The following is a 21,531-nucleotide window of genomic DNA, read 5'->3' as shown; positions in this document are numbered from 1 at the left end:
TTTTCCATCTACTGGAGACATACACATCCCACATGGGCATACAGCACCGTACATTTATCTAACTTGCTATAGAGATGAGAGGGATTTGTAGTTAATGTATTCGCCTCCCATACATGAAATGTCTGCAATGGTACGTGCTAATATTTCCTCTTAGTAAACCTTAAGTAGGGAAGTCTGGTGACACTTCCTAATACCTTACAAATAACCTATAACATGTGTAAAGTCTAATGAGTTGTTCAAATTTCAAAATGACTACAATGCCTCTCATTTAAATTCAGGCCTTTATATAGAGTTTAGTTCAAAATCTGTAGTGGCACTCCCACTACCATAATTATGTCACTGCATTTAGGGTGATATTTTCACGCATTTATCATTTTGTGCCTCTAAATGGATAATAACTAATGGTAATCTTTTTTACCACAAGTTTTCCAGTTTTATGAAGACCAGCTTGGCGCCTGGTTTTTCTATGTATAATGAAATACTACCACATTTGTTACGGTGAGAATATTGCATGTCTTTAAGTAAGCTGAATGCAGTAGTTGTTTGGTAATCCAGTTAGAGCACGTTTATTATGTTTTGGAGTAATTTAAGTGATGGATGTCGTGGTTAGAAATACTTTATTTCACATGAAATGTGTATGCAGCATGCCATTATGGTAGCATTTCAATATTCTACACATAACATCAAAACGTAAATGGCTTGCGCCCCTACTAAATCTAAACATTTGACCTAGAATACATTTTTTCATACCACACATCATTTTTGAATTGATTTTACCGGGATTCTGCTGCTTGTGTTTGCAAACGTGCCCTTGGGCATAAGTTGCTAAAGCTTTTGCCGCTCTTGTGGCATGACTAATTTTCTCCTGTGGCTCTTCTCTGACACATCTTTTTAAGAATAACATGTGGGTCTCCTCTTGCATTCTTTATGTGTGAACGATGTGGTTTCCTGAGGGTTGCTATCTCTGAAAATTAAAACATTTATTTCAGACGTTCAATAAATAACAAGCACTGGCAAAACCAATAGGTGTGGTATTAGCCGACAGGCTTTTGGCTTTGTCAATACTTGTTTTGTTTCCGTAAGGCTTTTACAAAATGTAATGTTGGGAAGCTGCTGGGTCCGCTTCAATCTAGAACACATTTCTAAAAGTGAAAATATTTTTGGGGTTCAAAAACACACACATTGCTTTTGTAGCCTCTGACACTTAATGGACCTAATTTGTATGTAGATGTGATTCTTATGAAAGGGCATAATTCTGCCAATCACAGTGATGTTAGCCAGTGGGTAAACCGGGCTGACCCTTCGTTCCATACTGATTGCTGTCGTAGGTGGAAGAAAAAATTAAATGACAATATAGCAGACCAATTAATTTAAAGGCTTACTGAAAGCCCCTAGAATTAAGTATATTATACATAAACATTTATATAATTTTATTAAAATCAGAAGATTTGGGTTAATGTTAGACCTAAAAATATATTTTTTAGAGCAAACTGAGATACTATTCTGCACTGCAAAGTGCAAATCGTTTGTTCACCCAATTCATGATGCAGAAGAATATAGATTTTCCTAATGTTTTGATAAAGGAAATCTAAATTTTATTAAAGACACCGAGGTAAGAATTATGCTTATTATCTTTTCTTGCTTCAACAAAATAGCAGCAGACATTAAACAGCAAAACTGCATGTCCCGAAAGGCCTATGAATAGACTGGTGTATGGGAACACAACATGGAACACCAATAAAGGACAATGTATGCTAACAATACTCTTGACCAACAGCAAGCAGATTTCAAAACAGACCGCTTCAAACAGTAATTAGTCCAAATAAGCCAACTCTTCAATTTAGCCGTGATACACCTAAAACACAATAATGTGGGACTCAATAACTCACAGTTAAACCAGATCACACTGTCTATACCTTTAACCATCATAAAAGAATAAGAGTACAATCCCACCTCATATGAGATTTCCCAGTACGTGCAAATTCTGGAGTGTCTGTAGCGTCCGGCGCAAGAATAAATAACCACCAAAGTGTAGGTAGCAATCACAACGAAAAGAGGACTAGCATGTTGCTACAGCTCATAATGAGCATAGCCATGTTGGTGAAAGAAACATTCACTAGAAAGTCCACTCAGAAGGAGTAGCACTCAATTTTAAAACTGTGTCAAAACGTGGAAAGGGTCTCCTGATGGTAAAGCTAACATGGATGTATTAAGCTAACAAATACTAGAGGCACATCATAGTAAATGAAAGGGATCTTGCATATAAGAGAAAAGGTGAAGATAATCTGAGAAAAATGATGCAATCTATGAAGTGAAATTAATCTGAGAGAATTTATGCAATCTATCACCCAACGACCTGCACCAAGGAGTATAAAGAAAAAGAGTAATAGATGTAGAAGATCCTGCTTCATAAATCTGGTTTACAATTGCATAGATTGCGCACGCAATACATAGTACATATCAATACATCACATTATATCCACAGTTACTAGTGACATATTCACAGGCTGCATCCAATTGTTCCTCAGCCCTTGGCTAAATGTACAGTCCTATTCAGTATTGCTGATGTCTGGAGCACAGAGACATGTGAAAGAAGATATAGCCATTTATGGAATAAAGCTAGAATAATGCATATATTCATAATATTAGTAAAAACTATTAATATCTGACATTATCACACATTGTTTGAAGCTTTAACATTCAATAATACATTGTGAATATAGGCCTTCAATGTTGCTATTTATCGACATGATGTAATCAGTATAGATAAAATAGTAAAATTAGATGCGAACAGAACAGCCAACACTTGTTTTGTCTGAAAATGACTTCCTCAGGGCCATTTTTGTGTAACAACAAGGTTTGCTAACACATGTAATGTATATCAATATAGGAGCCCTACATGCATACAATAGGAAAGTCTCTAAAAATGCTGATATTATGTATGGGAACAGTCCAGAATATAGGTTGCCCCAGTAGTACATGAAAAGTATGCGTGGAAAAATCAAGATGTGTGTGAAGTGGAGTTACTAGCGCTGGATGAAGCTCAAACAATCCAAGGTAAAGGATGTCACCATAATAGGCAGTAATAGAAAATTCACAAACAGCCCCCTTGATAAGGGACGTCCTCGTGCAAAGCCCGCGCTGGTAACACGAAAGTTCACGTGTACTCCATAAGAAACTGGTGTTCATGGAACTAAGTCTAGAAAGAAGAGATGCAACAGACTTTCCTTCATGACATCCCACAGCACACTACGCTCAGAAGTATATAAATTCCTAAACACACACTGGTACTTCCTACAAATGGACAACACACTAGGGGAAGCTATTTCTACCAAGCCAAGTTTATACATTAGAAAGGCAAAATATTAAATTATTCATTATGACACAGTTACCTGAGACCAATCACTCAAAGCTCATGGTTTACACAAATGTGGTCTATGCAACGTCTGTCGGTTTCCAAAGGACAAGATCACCATATTCTAAATCAATACATACAGACACTACGAGATCACCACATTTATGAACTGTAACACCAAATACATTGTGTATTGTACCATTTGTGACTGTATGAATATTTACCTTGGGAGCACTAAGGGAAGGATCCAGGAACATCTTAGCGTGATCAGAAACAACAACATCAATTATACTTTTGCAGTACAATATACTTACCATAGTCAAAGTGATATGACCACATTGGGTTCCATGGCATTGACACAACAGATCCTATTCCCAGGAGGGAGGGGGGGTGGGGGGGGGGGGTAATAGGGCACTGGCACTCAGGAAACCTGAGAGCAGATGAATTATTCAGCTTAGAACTGTTGATATGGGTTTTAACACCAATAGAGAGTTACATGTTTTTCTGATGGATTAGATTTATGTGTGCTTGCTTCTGTATACTAGATTAGAAAATGGATGTATGTATACTCACTAAATATTTATCCAAGGGCTGAAGAACAATCTGATGCAGCCTGTGAAAATGTCACTATTACCTGCGGAAATGTATGTGTTGTATTGATATGTACTTGGTATTGCATACACAATATACTTATTCTTATTCTGAAAGTGTGACCTGAATTTATAGAACTGGATCTTCTACATATAGTACTCTTTCTACAGCTTTGTGCTGGTTGTTGGGAAATAGATTGCATATTTTCTCACAGATTAAGTTCACCTTTTTTCTTTTATGCAAGTTGTCTTTTATTTACTGTGGTGTACTTCGAGTATTTGTTAGTTTAAAATATAAATGTTAGCTTTACCACGAGGGGACCTGTGACATGTTTTGATATAGTTTTAAAATCAAGTGAAGCTCCTTCTGAGTAGACTTTCGAGTGACTGTTTCCTTCACCAACATGGCTACACTCATTACGATCTATAGCAACATGATAGTCCTCTTTTTATTGTAATTTCTAGCTACTTGTCTGCTGTTATTTAATCTCACACTGGATGCTACAGACACTCCAGACTTTCCACTGTGAGGGGCATCTCGTAACAGTGAGGATTGCCCTCCCATTCTTTTACGATGGTTTGAAGTATAGTTATATGGTGTGATATGGATTTAATTGTGTTATTGAGCCCCGCATTATTGTGTTATAGGCATATCATGGCCATATTGAAGAGTTGGCTTATGTGGAAGCACCTACATGCACGCAAATTCCTATTTGAGGCGGTCTGCTTTGCTACTTTGCTAGCATTTGTATTTTTTGTACTTGGGAAACATATTCCAGGAAAGGTTTACATTGACAAGTGAAGTGAACAATTATTTCATACGCTAGCCATTGTTATGATAGCTTTCATTCAATTTGTCAGCTTTTAGACATGGATTTCTAGGGGATATCATACTAGTACAAATATATATTAACTGGTATGATAATATTTTACCCATGGGCAATTACTCATTTTTTGGTGATATCTTGCACAAATGTGCATACTTTATACTCAGGCATGTGTTCTTCCTCTTACACCTAATGTTTATTATTTAGAGGATAGTCACTTTATTGCTTTTGTTTCTACGGATTGTTGGTTGAATACCAATTAGCAAATCAACACAACTCCCTCCATGACGTAACCTTTGGTTGTTTTCTATTAGATCTTGTTATTTTTCATATCCAAACACATTGGCCTATAAACTCATGGCTTAGAACTGAATATCACGTAGTTTCTTGCCTCTTGTGCGTCATGCAGATAACCTCTGCTCACTATGGATACACATTTAGATTCTTGGTTCTATTTTAGAAACTAGGAGGATCTTACTGTCTATTGTATGTACTTTATGTTTACTCTATGGGTATGTAGTTCAGGCACCTTCTGAACTTTTTGACTTATCTATACACTTGCACTAGTTTCTACGCACGGTCTTCAATTTATATTGTCTTTCATGGGTGATTCACAAATGTATGGATTAATTCGTACTGACTCTGATCTTTTGGAAGCTTTTTTAATCTCCTCTTTGTCATCAAAATTCACAATAATATGAGCTCTTTGTATGTATTATTTTGCAGCCTAGAAAACGTCTGATGAAACACGTGCCGGCAGCCTTTTCTTTTGATGACTATCACAAAAATGAAGATTCTGGAGGTATTTGAAGAATAAAAACAACTTTTGATCACCCTTACATCTAAACTCATCATTGGGCTTACAGATCATTTATACTGGACTAGATAGATATATAGATATGGAAACATTGTAGCATAGCCATCTTCTTTGTAAGGCTTGGGTAAGTGTTGTGGAAAATTGAAGAATCAGGAAAATTATGTATATAGGGTAAGCATATCTAAGATGAACAGTTCTTGAAGAAGCTGGAAAGTTATTTATATTGGGTAAACATATATAAGATAAACAGTTCCTGTGACAAATCTAACAAATGTCCTTAGCTTGAAGGTGACGAGAAGGTGGTACGTGAAGAAACATCTTTGGGTGAACACAATGTGGTTCTTGACAAATGAAACCATGAATTGTAAGCTTGATTTTGACAATTCTCACAAACTTGCAGAGAGTTGGTTGGATGACGCTCAATATGTAGGCGAGGAAGAATAAGAACAAACAACAATCAGATATAAAGAGGTGCGATACACTTGCCTCTAAGTCTCAAATAAAATTATTTTCCATCATTAAAACAGTAGGTAAATTTAGATTTTATGTTAAGATCCGAGACTCATTTTATGTTCGTTTAAAGCATGGTCACAACCAATGAAACATCAGTAGCCACCTATTACAAAAGGTGCAAAAAACATTAAAAAATCAACCAATCGTCTTGTTGGGAATATCCTCCAAACTAGATCCAGACTAAAACTCTTTGCTCCCATTGAAGAATGAGAGCCAACAATTGAAGTATCAACTCCTGCTAAACACATCACCCATTTTGCATTTCTAGCCAAATTAGCAGAAGAGACCGGTTTGCTGAGTTTTCTAATTGAGAAGAGGAGCAAACTCCGAGTATAATAGTTTAGTTTTCTTTTGGTAAACTTTTAGACATCTTCCTACACACAACTTAGGTTGAGATGAAAAGCAAGGATAAAAACAGAAATCATGCTTGTTTTTGTTCTTCTATGAATAATAATGTTAACTCCTGTAGGAATGAACTGTTTTTCTGTAATTTCAAGAGCTCTTACATACAACAGTTGTTTAATAGACAGTAAAGAAAGCCACATAGTCAATTTTGCTGAATGGATTTTCAATAGTAGATCTGAATTTTTAGACCAGGTCATAAATAAATCAAAAACAACATTAACATCCCACTACTGGCTGTCTTTGGGATGAGGAGTATTAGAAAATCGCACCCAAATCAAAAATCAGCAAATAAATGCATATTCACCAATGGGTTTACGATTTACTGAATGATGTGCTGTAAAAATGATTGAATGTTATGTGTTAATAGTTCTAACTGTTTTGCTCCGACTGGCCAAAGAAGCTAAGAAATTCACAATTAAAATTATATCTGCTGAAAAGGGATCAGCAGAACTTCCCAGATATGAGATTGACTAGAATTCCCTCACTGGACGGTAAGCTCTAGTCTAGAGGTTACACTGGTCCAAGATATTTCTCTGTGCTCTGCAGCTTATACTGAGTTTTCTAGGGTTCTCCAAGCCATCTCTAAATTCTCCAAGTTGACAAGGTTAGTGTATGATTTAGGATCTGCTCATGCATATGTCCTTGAGGATTGAGGATCACATTGAAACGAAAACTGAATAACCTGACACTTACTCTAGAAGAATTGGATACCAGACTAGTAATTGCCACAGTGGCACCACTAGTACTAGGCTGGACTTCTGGCATCTATACATATACACATATATATGTATATTATGTATATATGTATATTACCTACTGGCGATTGCCAGTAGGTAGTTATAGTTAGGACCTATTTTCCATAGGAAATCCAGGACATTCTATTTGGAATAACTTTGGCGCCGGTTGATGAATCTTCGCGAAATTTTCAAAACTAATGGCCAGCTCCGGTCCGCTCCTTTCCAGAATGTCTCGGGATGATTTGTGCAGTGGGGGCTGAGAAAAAAGGGAGGTCTGCAAACTTTCCCCATGCAATTTCCCATAGGACCTTTAGCTGCAGCTACAGCCCGAACTGCTGAACAGATTTACGCCAAATTTGGCAGAGATGTAGTCCTCAGTTCAGACTCATGCCTTTTTCTTATTTATTTATTTATTTTTAGAGTTTTATATAGCGCAAACTTGAACCGATTAGGTTATCAGAGCGCTTTACATAGCACCAGTTCCGTTACATGTTATCAAAGCACTTTACATAGAATCAGTTACGTTACATAAGGAACACATTTCTTTTTGTTCTAGTGAATAGGGTTATCTCTTCACACGGGGGAAGGGATACACCTGGCTATACTTAGGATTACATGCGTTATAAAACAGGTACAACAGAAAAAAAATTGCAAATGTACAAGAGATAGTCACACAAGGAGAAGGTGCAAAAGGATAAACTCTAGGCATATACTAGTGATATCTCTATCTACTTAGGGAGGGGATACACATGGATATACTCTAAGAGTCACATAGGAATGTTAGAGAGCAAAGCGGACTCCTGCATAAACTAGTGATTAGAGTTATCTCTATATATATAGGGAAGGGGTAAAACTGGATATACTCTAAAAATCACATAGGAATGGAAAAGAACAAAGCGGACTACTGCATGTTCAAGTGATTAGAGTTATCTCTATATACATAGGGAAGGGATACACATGGATATACTCTAACAGTCTCATAGGCGACTAGTCGTTAGAGTTATCTCTATATACATAGTGAAGGGATACACATGGATATACTCTAAAAGTCACATTGAGACTAGACAGAGTTATCTCTATATACATAGGAAGGGATATGACCGGAAATACTCTAATGGTCACATAGGAGTGGTAGAAAATACAAAGGTCTACTGCATACACTAGTGATTAGAGTTATCTCTATATACATAGGGAGGGGATATGACTGAATAATCTCTAAATCACATAGGAATGGTATATGGTGCCAGGTCTAAAGCAAATACCATTAATTAGAGTTATTACAATAAGTCAAAGAGCAGAGTTCCATAAGTGTGGATGCTGTCACAGTACAAAGGGAGGGTGGGAGGGATGCAAGGGTATGGAGAGAAGGGGAAGCACAAAAGTGAGGAAACATTTGAGGATCATCCACGGGGAAAAGGGTGAAGGCCGAGGGCATGGTAGGAGGGCTAGAGTCCAGAGAAACTGTCCGAAAACAGCAGCCAAGTGTCGGTCAGGACAGAACAAAAGTCAATAAGTCCAGGAGAGAAGGTGGGAGCCCAGGTGAGAGATGACGCTGGAGGCCAGCCGCAGGCACGTCGCCATCTAGGAGAGCTTGTAGTCATCCGGCACGGAGGGCGTCAGAGAGCGCAGGGTGGTGAAGGTGTTGTTGCGATCACGCGTTGGCCGTGAGGCGCTGCCACGGCAGCCGGTGGGTTGTGTGTGGATACAACCACCCTGGAATATGTGTGGCCTCCGGGAGCCATGAGCAGCACATTCAGAGCACTGGAGCCATTGGTGCCATGCTGCAGGGGGGGGGGGTTAGTGATCCAGGAGATCCGACTCATGTTGCAGGACCACAGGGCAAAACGGAAGTGGCAGAGGCCCCCAAAGCGGCAGCCGGACGGGTGGCAGGCCAGACAGCCTGAGAGAGGGCCGCAGTATAGACAAGAGGCCGGGGAGAAGTTGGGGCGAGCCAGAGGTAGAGAGTCCCGCACCGGATTGCACTGAAATAGCATCACAATACTCGACCCAGGCCCGCCCAGTTTAAATTACAAATGCACTCAATCTCTCCGTCACAGGTGTAGGTGGATCAAGGTATCCGACTGGGAAAAGGTAGTGTAGCTAATCAATCAGCAGGCAAACAATCCCAGCATGGGCAGCAGGAGACACTCACCGCCATCGGGATCGACACAATCTTCTCAGGGCGCCCACACACATAATGACCAGCTGGAGGGGGGGCCGTTGCTCCGATAAGCAGGGGAAAGCAGCAAATCGAGTCCAATCATTGCTGCGGCGGTGGGTGAAAATCGCCTTCACAATCCAGTAGGGCCGGGTCGTCAGCCTTCCAGACCGGCACTTCCGCCACGCACCCTGCCGCTGTTGTTGCGTTAGTGGCCGGGCAGTCGAGTACCCCAGACCCCGGCTGCAGGCAGGGGCGGGCCGCAAACTTCAAGGCGACGCATCTCCGGCTAGGAAGCCGCCAGAGAGCTCGGGCGTGCACAGATCAGCACCGCTACATCTACGCAGCACGGGAGCACAAGAGAGGCGCTAGCTAGGGCGCTAGAAGTGGCGGCGGGGGACCGCGGCCGGCGGAGCCGGGAGCCCGAGCGGCCATCTTGGACCGTGACTCCTCCCTATTCTTAAATGGTGTCAATCTGTTCAGTAGTTCCTGAAAAAATTACAGTTAAAAGAATATATAATCTATGGACGTGGTGGATCCGCGCACCCTGAGCGTACCGTGAGCGCAGCCTGCGCGCACCGCGAGGGCACGCTTCCGATCACGTGCTGAATGCTAATTGGCTGTCAAGTGGTTGTCAACATTCAAAACCAGGAAGTGTTGGCAGCCATTTTGTGCCTCGGTAGAAGCTAGGATCTAGAAATTAGTGGAACAAGTGTTCAAAATGTATAACGTGGGCAGGTAAGAAATATTTTGTCCCTCTAGACATGCTGAGGAGGTCCCACTCTTTTTAAAAAACGGATAAATGTGCGCTGGGTGCATTGATCCTCCAAAAAAACACTGAAGCGCAGGCTCCTGAGCTTGTTTAAAAATTAGCTATCTGGGAAGGACAAATCCCGTGGTCTAAAAAATTGCATTTGAAGCGGGGGCAGAGAAAAAAAGGGGGTCCCAAAACGTGTTTTCCCCATGCAGTTTTCCATAGGAACCGTTCATTGCGGTTACAGCCCGAACGGCTGAACGGAATAAGACCAAATTTGTCAAAGAGGTAGTCCTCGGTTCAGACTCATGCTTTTTGCTTAAATGGTGTAAATTCATTCAGTAGTTCCTCAGAAAATTACAAGTTAAAGTGCATATATATCTATGGCCTCGGTGGATGAGCGCACCTTGCGCGGACTATATGCGCACTGCCCCGATCACGCGCTGAATGGTAATTCGCTGTCAAGTGGTTGTCAACATTCGAAACCAGGTAGTGTTGGCAGCCATTTTGTGCGTCGGTTCAAGAAGTCACTGGAAAATATAATAAAAATAATAGCGGGGGCTTGCTGGGGCCTCCGCAGTGCCGGGGCTTCAGTTATGTTGAGAGGGGGGGTACAGTAGGCTGTGGAAATAGGTCCCGGGGTTATTTGTTAAAAAAATAACAGCGGGGTTCGCTGGGGCCCCCTCAGTCCCAGGGCTTCACTCTTGTTGGGAGGAGGGTTCAGTAGGCTGTGGAAATTATTTCGAGAAAACAACAATGCGACGTATTGCGGCTTTTCTTCAATATATATGTGGAATAATGTTTATTTATTAGGCAGTGTTCACTTTTGTTATAGATAGAGCCACTTTGTTACAGGAAATGTATTAATGTATGGGAGGGCGTGTTCTGTATGTGTGCGTGGAACAACATTAACGTTTAATTGGCTATGGTGTTCCAACAACAAGCTTAATGTTCATTGGGTGTGAACTATCGAAAGTAGAAGTGTTTTCTGCAATTGACTTCTGCTCCGGAGAGTAGCAAGGACATCTAATTGGCTTACATGTTGTAAGGAGGACCTTCCTGAGCTTTATGTTGGTTGGCTGCGAACTATTGAAAGTAGAAGTGTTGCCAGCCATTCTCTTCCGCTCTGAGGAGTAGGAGGGACATCTGATTTGCTGACTTGTTCCATGGAGGACTTTCCCAAGCTTAATGTTGATTGGCTGTAAACTGTTGAAAGTAGAAGTGTTGTCAGTGATTCCTTCCCTCTTCGCGGAGTATTAGGGACATTTCATTGGGTAACGTGTTCCAAGCGGGACCTTACGAAGCTTAATGTTCATTGGCTGTGAAGCATTAAAAGTGGAGGTTTTTGCAATCATTCCTTCCTCCTCTGTGGAACAACTTGGACATTTTATTGGCTAAAGTGCTTCGAGCACAAGTTTGCTCCTTATTGGGACGGAATGGTTAACTGTTGTCAGTGATTTTGTGATGCACTCCCAAAGGTGTATGGAAAAGAAAGTAGCAGGGGGGGGTAGGAACACTATTAACTCTGTACAGTGGTCACAAGGTGGTGGACAGGGATTGTGAAGATAAAAATTGTGTTTATATGTTTTAAGGGCCATTTATATAATTGCCGTGGGGTGTAAAAATCACGGCGGAAAAATGACAGTGTCTTGAGGTGTTTTTTTATCAAGTTTGTGGGTGGGATACTTCCCAGGAGCACTATTTACTTATAATGTGGTGTTTATTTTTTTGATGGGGAGGTGTGGTTGCGCAGCAAAAATTAAAGTCTTGGTTTGAAACAGTTTTTATTCAGCAAATACAAATAAACTTTCTTCAGAAACTGACGCTGTATGTATTAAAGGGGTGACAAGTAAAAATGGAATTTCATAAATTATCAGTTAAGTGTGGCCATACTCTCCTTTTTTCTTCTATAGTTTATAAAAGTGTTGCCCCATATTCTTGATAATGTTAGAGGGCATCAGTTACTTTTAGATAAAGTAGAATAGAAGTGCTACAATAAACACTCCGCACTAAATTATCTGAGGTCAGGAGAACAAGTAAAAAACAGTTAAATACGGGGGGCGCTAGAGGGCGCACTGCGGGATGGCTGGCTGAACTGTCGGCTCCGCCGGATGGACGCCACCATAACGGCCCTTTCACCCTTCTAAACCACCGACCCAGCTAAACTGCGGCCAGCTCCGGGTGTCGGAAGGTAAAGCCGACAAGATGCTCTGATTTTGACGGAGTTTGGTGAGCTGCACGGCGAGGAAACAGCGGAAACCCGAGACGCCGCCGGGGCGCTAGCAAGATGGCCGCGCCTGACGGCTGCCGCTTTGAAGCGACCAACTGACCAGCGGAGCGCTGAGGGTTGCTGCGGCATGATCCCAAGCCACGTCACAGCGGCTGTAGGGGCAGCGAGGCGGCAAGACAACGGAGGCCGATAGATGTGGCAAGAAACGGAGAAGTCCGGTGTGCGTTTCACTGAAACTAAGATGGCGGCGGCGCTGGAACGCACGAGACCGGCGGTATCGGCGGCCCCCGGGACAGGCAGCATGGAGCCCCATCGGGAGCGGGAATAGCGAATAACGAGGTGAGCCAGCCCAGCGCTAAGCACCGCCTGACCAGACCAGCTGGCCCCCCAGACCGGCGAGCTCACTGCACTGCGCGCTCAACGGAGGTGCGTGGAGCTTCCCTTGAAGCAGTAGACACCAACTCCCACATCCACAACGAGAGAGTTCTGAGCCGAAGTGCGCCATTGGATACTCCCCACGATAAACTCTGCCACCAGACCGATATAGCACAGCAAACCCTACAACGTCCCCTTCCTGCCACACCCGGGGGTAAATGAGCAGACGCACCCAGAGGTGGGGGGCCCAGGCACCAGCGGGAAAAAGCACGCTAACGGCCGGCAGCCCAAAAGCGGCCGAACAAACCTCGCCACTACCACTGCGGACTATGGGGAAGCCGGACAAACAACAGTCCAAGCTCCCCTTTGAAACAAGGAAGCAGCCCAAAACAGTGTCGGCCACCCCTGAAACCGAAGGTGACGTAGAAATGGCGGAGGGGTCTGCCATGGAAGCGGTGCTTCGCGCACTCCAGCAGAGTCTGCAGGAAATGAATGGGAAACTGGACAGCGTGGTGCAGAGAGTGGACAGTATGGCGGCTAAAATAGAGAAGCACGACGAGCGCCTGGAGGAAGCGGAACAACGGATATCCAGGGTGGAAGACGACCATGCAACCACGTCGAAGGTATGCGGAGGACTGGAGAAAACGGTGGAGACCCTTCGAGCGAAGGTGGAGGATCAGGAAGCGAGGTCCAGGCGGAACAACATCCGAATTTCCGGCCTGCCGGAATCCACCAACACAGGGAGGATGGAAACGTACATAGAGTCCCTCCTAACAGAAATCTTTGGCGCCGACAAACTATCCTCAGTGTTCCTGATCGAGAGAGCGCACCGCTCCCTGGCGCCAGTTCCGAAACCAGGGGCCGCTCCACGAATGATCATAGCGCGTACGCTCAACTATAGGGACAGAGACACAGTCCTCCGACTCGCCAGAGACATGGGAAAAATCACACACCAGGGTAACACGCTGGAATTCTACCCTGATCACACCATGGCGGTGCAGCAAGCACGGAAGGAATTTGCGCCGGTGAAGAAGAAACTGCGTGACCTTGGTCTTGAATATGCCATGCTGTACCCGGCCAAACTTAAAATCACGAACCTGGGTAAACCGGTCATCTTGCAATCAGTACAGGCGGCGCACGAATTCGTCAAGCAGCAGGGGAAGCGACGGAAGGAGCAGAACAGAGCGGAACCGACCAGCGATGTGGAATGAACGGTAGGGTGGCAAGGAAGCCTTGATGAACACGAAAGCGGCCCAGGGACCAAGCAGAGGCGTATGGGTGGCGCACATTGACTCACCCCGGAACACTTGGCCTGGAGGTGCACTGCCACAGACCTTCCTTTTTGAACACTGAAGCAGCGGACCTGAGATGTCTGTCCTCGCAGTGAGTAATGGGGGACCTTGGGGCCACCGATGGCTGCACGAAGAGACATAATAAACAGGGGGCCGAGTAGCTCCCATGGCAGTAGCGTGTAGTAAGGGGGGTACAGACGCTAGCCCTAGGACCAGCCCTCGTTGCTAGCACTGGAATGAACCACAGCTACCGAGTGTCCCTGGGGTATATCAAATCTTCGATGGGAGGAATTGTTCGATGGCGCACGCCTACTTTCTGTTGGTATTTGGTGGGTGGAGGGTGGAAAAACTTCACACACGACATAATAAGTCGACATGGGCGTCCGTCCACGTCCACTACGTGGATGGAGATGTGTGAACCTGGCGATACCCCCGAGCGGGGGCGCCCCACAATGTGTTTTCAAGTTCAGATTAAGTTAGTTAAGGGATGGCTTTGGCAAAGTTCGGGCGCTAAAGTGGGTGGGGGGGAAAAGGGGGAACTGGGTATGTTTGATTCGTTAACTCTGTGTCTGAGAAGCATGGCAAACTCCAAGACCATACATGAGCGTGCACAATGTAGTAGCGGCCTCACCGACCCGGCGGGGATCACGCATCAAGCACTTCACTGTTTACTGCCTGTTTGGAGCCGTACACGGCTGCCGCACATCGAAATAGACGCCAAGATGAACACAAATGACAATGTCGAGAGTTAACACATTAACCCTGCTCACGTGGAATGTAAGGGGACTGGGGAACCCGAGAAAGATCAGGCAGATGTTTGCTTATTTTGACAGATTGCATGCGGATATAGTGTATTTACAGGAGACACACCAAGATGCCGCACACACATCTACACTGGGGGCACGGTGGGCTGAATCAGTCACAAGCTCTAACTACTCAACGTACTCCAGAGGGGTTAGCATCCTCATACGTAAGGGAACACACTTTGACATTACAAATGTGAACAGGGACTCAGAGGGCAGAAGTGTGATGGTAGAGGGGAAGGTCAGGGGACAGAGACTCCTGTTACTGAACACGTATGGCCCTAATGTGGATGACCCGGGGTTTTACAGGAAAATCTGGCAGACACTCGCAGATACACATATAGACCACATACTATGGGGAGGTGATTTCAATGTCACGCTACAAGATCAGTTAGACCGGGCTGCACACACCACGGAACACCATAGCAATGCCAGACATATGTTGCGGGACGCGATAGAGGACCTCCAACTGACAGACATTTGGAGGAAGAATAACGCAGGGATCACCGCTGCAACACACATTAATGCTGCAAACAACAGCTGGGCGCGACTAGATTATTGGCTTGGTACCCGAGAGATACTAACATGGGTTCGACACATCTCGCATCCGCCCAGGACACTGTCAGATCACAATCCAGTTTTGCTACAGATAGAGGTCCCTCAATATGAACCACCGCCCTTCACTTGGCGTTTCAACGCGACAGCTCTGAAGGACCCACTGTATGCCACCACGATACATGAGGCAATAATAGATTACTTCGCAATAAACGGCCCGTCCACGAATGACCCCTGCCTCCTGTGGGAAGCGTTTAAGGCCACAATCAGGGGGGCATGCATTAGCACGTCCTCAGGCATACTGAAGGACATCAGGCGGCAGCTGCGCACGCGCGAAACAGCGATACAGGAGCTGGAACACAAATACACGCACACTGGAGACACTAAGGTGCTAGGAGACATACACACCCTTCTAACAGAACACAAACAGTTTGCCTCGGATGAACTCAAATACGTCACTAAACGGGCGACGGCCAGACGCTACGGGGAAGGAGGTAGACCGGGTAGGGCACTGGCAGACAAGATATGCTCGGGGAGGGCCCCACAGAATATAACAGCCATCTGTAAGGACACGGGTGAAACGGTGAACGACGTCAAGGGGATTATGACAGAATTTATGTCACACTATGGTGCCCTTTACCAAGCACGCCCTACGCCCACGCAGGGAGAATTGCTAGCATACATGGAGGATGTGGAGTTAGCCTGGCTGTCAGACGGGCACAGAGCGTACCTAGCGCGCCCTGTCACGATCGAGGAGGTTACGGACACAATCAAGCGACTGCCGAACAACAAAGCACCGGGGCCGGACGGGTACGTGGCAGAATTTTACAAAGAATATGCAGATCTGCTTGCACCTCACTTGGTGAGGCTATACGGGGCGGCACACGCAGCCCAAACCCTACCAGGCTCCATGAGGGAAGCCTTACTCATTGCGCTCCTAAAGCCGGGTAAGGCGGAGGACAAATGTGACTCATACCGCCCATTGTCCCTTTTGAACGTGGACACAAAAATAATAGCCAGTCTACTGGCGGACAGACTGAAACCGCTCATGCCGCTACTAATCAGGCCAGACCAATCTGGGTTCATACCTGACAGGGCCACCACACATAACACCCGCACACTCTTTGCGTTGGCCCATTACCTATCCCCAGACACGAAAGCAGTGGCAGTGCTACTTGACGCTGCCAAGGCATTTGACACAATAGGATGGGCCTTCATACAGGCGGTCCTGGTGCGCATGGGTTTCCCCCTGATGTTCCTGGGCTGGATTTCAATGCTGTATACCAATCTGTCGGCACGCATTCGAATAAACAAACATGTCTCAGCACCCATCCCGATATGCAGAGGGACGAGGCAGGGCTGCCCGCTTTCGCCGATGCTCTTTGCATTGATCCTGGAGCCATTGGCATGTAAAATAAGACAGCACCATCACTACTCAGCCATACAGATGCCATCACGCCCCATCCACATATCGTTATACGCAGATGACATGGTGCTTTATGTCAAAAACCCGGCACAAAACCTAAATCCACTAATGAGGGAGTACATTAGGTTTGGGAGCCACTCCGGTTTACAAATTAATTGGGATAAATCGCTCATTCTAGCCCTGACGGATAGCACACACCCTATACCCCTGGACTACCCACTCGAATGGCAGGAGGAACCCACGAAATATTTAGGTGTGTGGTTCCACAGGGACCCAGAACTTGTTATACGCACCAATTATGGGCGAGCGATAGCGGACCTAGGGGATAAAATAAAAAGGTGGAATAAACTCCCGTTATCCCTGGCGGACAGGACTGCAATCGTGAAGATGGTGATACTGCCCAAATTTTTGTATTTATTTAATAACATCCCAATAAAGCCGCCGGCGGCAGTGTTTCGCAATATCAACTCCTTAGTTCTTAGTCTGCTGTGGGCCGGAAAGCAAGCGCGACTGGAACTACGCACCATGACACTTCCATATGCCCAGGGGGGTTTCAAGGTACCGGACCTCTATCTCTATTATCTGTGCGCCCAAGCGCAATTCGCACATTATTGGCATCACGAAGTACCCTTCCTGACGCATGTGGCGGTAGAGGCGGGGGATGCAGACCCGATACCACTGGTGAACATACTGCTACATAAACGCCCCAGGCTGCATGACAGAGACATAAACACGGTGGATACCACCACGGAAGCATGGCGTTTGATGGGCAAGGCGGCTAAGGCACTGCCACTGTATGCTCCAGCTCTGCCTTTGGCACACAACCCACATATCTCAGTGACACAAGAACAGGTGGGCATGGATTTGCTACGGTGGGCGGGCATAGATAAAATGGGTGACTTGTATCTCAATGGGGTCTTCCAAACGTTAAATGAAATGCAATACATCAGCAACCCGTCCCTACTATTCACCTTTAACTATTATAGGCTCCAAAGAGCACTTAGGGAGCATTATCCGACGCATCCGGAGGAGCCGACCCCGCTGGCACCCCTACAACTCCTTCTCACGACGCCTGCGGCATCGCACCTGGTATCTAAATTATACACTAGCTTACAGGGAGCGATAGGGGGTAGCACAGACAAAGCTAGAGTTAGGTGGAGCGAGGGACTAGTGACACCCATCGCGGAGGAGGAATGGCCGTCGGCATGCATGCTAACAGACATGCTGACGCCAAACGGTAACCTGCGAATCATACACTACAAATACCTCCACCAAGTGTACTACACACCGCAGAGACTACAGAGATATGGGTTACAAGAGGATTTGCAGTGTAAAAGGTGTAAGCAGGAGGGGGCGGATTTCATGCACCTGGCATGGCATTGTCGCAAGGTGGCGGGCTACTGGGTACGGGTGGTGCAAACGCTGAATGTCATGTTAGAATCTGCTTTAATATGCGATGCCAAGATGTGTCTCTTGGGTATTGAACCAACATTAAGGGCGACGAGGCGAAAGTTTTGTGCAGTGGCGTTGTTGCTGGCGAAAAGAAGGGTTTCACTACACTGGAACAGTACAAAAGGGCCAGAGGTTAAGAGTTGGTTAGAAGATATGGTGTACTGTCGCGACACTCTGAACACCTATGAGGAGGAACTGCCAGCTAGATCGAGACCCAAAGACTATTGGGAATACCTCAGAACCTACTTATTGGAATGGGGCAATGAAAAGGGGATGAATGCGAACGATTAGAAATGCTACATGAAGTGTGATCAACGGGTGTACGAGAATACTGTGGTATGGGAAGGGAGGGAGGATGCTGTGACACAGAGTATACGTTTTTGATGGACACTCCGGGTTAATTTAGGGGTGACACCATCCAGTTTACAGTTGGGAGAATAAGTAACCAAAAAATGTGTGAACACTGGCAAGAATATACATGGCTGGAGCACTGAATTGGATAGTGAATATGATGACGATGTTAAACGCCGCCGGTCCTATGGATGTCGGCTGATGGGCTGTGTACATAACAGAGAGGGCCCGATTGGGCAAGAACAACTGTAGCCGGCCACCACTGGTTGTAGGCGAATCACTTGTAATGTATTTTCATATATGCTAAGTGCGAATAAACTTCTTACACCAAAAAAAAAAAAAAAAAAAAAAAAACAGTTAAATACAAGTGACTTCATATTACATAGAAATGTATGCATTATTATTTTTCAAATGTGTATTTTGTAGAATTCAGGAATGTTCGGTCGTAGTGCTTACAGGTCACACACTGTTCCGCTAACAAATCACATACTCACTTAAGAATATATAGGATAGTACTATTATAATATACAGTACTGGTCCTATATATTCTATAGGGAGAAGGTGAATAAGAACCGCAACTGAGAAGAATAGAAATTAGAAAATAACATTCAGAAATGTAGGGTTTATCAAATATTTAAACAAAGTATGTATGAAAGCTATATTTTTTTATTCTGCAATTTCATCAAATATGCTCACTGAAAAAAATATCTGCTCAAGTACGTTCTAATGTTTCGCAAGCTATATTACAGTGGGCGCCGAAAAATCTCCTATTCCTCTTCTGTAAAAATAGGACAATCTATTACAATATAACGAATGATACCATTGTTACAAAAAAGAAAAGGAAAATAAAGTTATCTGTTTAACAGAAGATCCATAACAAAATACTTTGGAGCTGTAATTATTTTCTGAGCTTCTTTTCTCCGGGAGGTCGAAAAGTTTGATCTTCGTGGCGACGGGTCATAAACTCCTCTGAGATCATTATGACTGTAAAAATTATAATATATATATTCACAGTATCTGATCAAAGGGGAGGAACAGACTAAAAACTAGAAGCTGGTGATGTTGCTTATATATCTTTACTCTTTGTGCTGACAGGTCTTGAACTCCACTGAGATCAGCATAACTGTTAATATTATAATGTACGTATTACCAGTATGTGATCCCTAGGAGAAACCACACTAACAACTGGAAGGTGGTGACGTTCATTGTAAATGTTTAGGGTTTGCGCCGACGGGTCACCAACACCTCTGAAGCGAAGTACAGTGTCAATATTATAATATAGAAAGTCACAGTATATAAGCTAAAAGGAGCAATGTTTGTTATCATCTATGTGTTTCTGAAAACAAGCTGCTGACATTACAGAGAAAAAGGGAAAAACATGCAATAACACTTTTTTCTAGATATAAATGATTAAATATTAACAAAGAGCCACAAATTATAACTCTCTACTATGAAATAGTAATGAAACAATTTACAACTCCGGAATATGTTTTATTGACGCAAAATAAGAATCTGATGCTAGAAAATGGAACCTGCATCCCAGATTGGCGACGCAGAAATAACTCGCGAAAATGAAACTAATCGCACAATAGGTGTGGTTCATATAGTTTTTGGTTGTTTAGTAGTCTATAGAAGGAAGATCCGGCACCGCCTATGTAGATGTCATGTTTTACAGTTTACACGTGCTCACGTTTTAACTGTTTTACTTGTGCACATGTTGGGAAAAGTTACAAACTGTGAAGCTGTAAAGGTTTCGATTTCCATAGTTACACGAATAATGTCCTTATTATCTACATACGTCGGAGAGTTTAAAAAGTGTTACCCGGTAAACTGTGTCCTTTGCATTCTCATAATTAAAAACATCTAAATAGAGACATAAAAAACATATTGTTTACAATAGAAGAAAAAAAAAGTGTTAATATTTGCTGTTAAATTAAAAAAATTGCAGCATTTGTAAAGCGTAAAGCTACCCCCGGAAAGGTGTGCCGGCGCTTGGGGCGTTGGGAAGATTAAGCAAGGTGTTACCTACAGTGAGATAGTGGTGGGCTAAGATACTGATGGACTTTGGAATCGAACTTTGAACGCTGCTGTTCGAAGTCAGGTATTATAGGTGCTGTATCATACTTTTACCACATGTATATGTTAATTACTGCTAATTAAGTTGAAAACATTCTTAAATTATAAGTAGGGCTCCTTGTTTTATGTTTTTACTGATTTTTACAAATAAATACAGACAGAAAAGAATTTATTTTCCTCTCTGTATTAATTTTAAAGTGTGGATAAATACGGAAATTGGGTTATTTTTTGAGCGATTGTAAATGCTGTCAATGATGAGTACTAGGCCAATAGGTTTGTCATTCTAAAAGTAAAAGGGTAAAAACAATAAAAGACTTTTAGTAAAGAGCCTTAAAGAGGTATATATATGCTCGTATAAGAAACTTGCACATTTGAATATGAAGGTTGTATGTAGTTTATCATCTAAGAGTGTTTACATGAGTGAAAACGGTCAGTCTTTCAGGCATGAGTGCATATTTACCGGTAAAATAAATGCGGAAATATACTAATTTCAGATTAATTTTTTTACAGAACCCGAAAAATATATATGGGTAAATACAGATACAATTATTTTAAAAAAATATGGATAAATACAGATGGAAATGCCAAAAAATAAATACCATAAAACCTGAAGGTATAATTATAAGTTTTAAACCACTACTGTTATGTTTGTTCTTACTATAAAAAGTATACACGTGTTTTTAAATTTACTTTAAAAAACACTATAGGTTATAGGAATATTGTAGTTAGATATTGACATTTAAAAGACCTTTGAAATTCACTGAAAAAAACATAGGTTTCAGGCAGGTTATAGTTAGGAATTATCATTTAAAAAC

Source organism: Lissotriton helveticus, chromosome 8 (assembly GCF_964261635.1).
Source record: "Lissotriton helveticus chromosome 8, aLisHel1.1, whole genome shotgun sequence".
NCBI classification, from domain to species: Eukaryota; Metazoa; Chordata; class Amphibia; order Caudata; family Salamandridae; genus Lissotriton; species Lissotriton helveticus.
The sequence above is the reverse complement of the archived record's forward strand: the minus strand, read 5'-3'. Positions refer to the sequence as shown.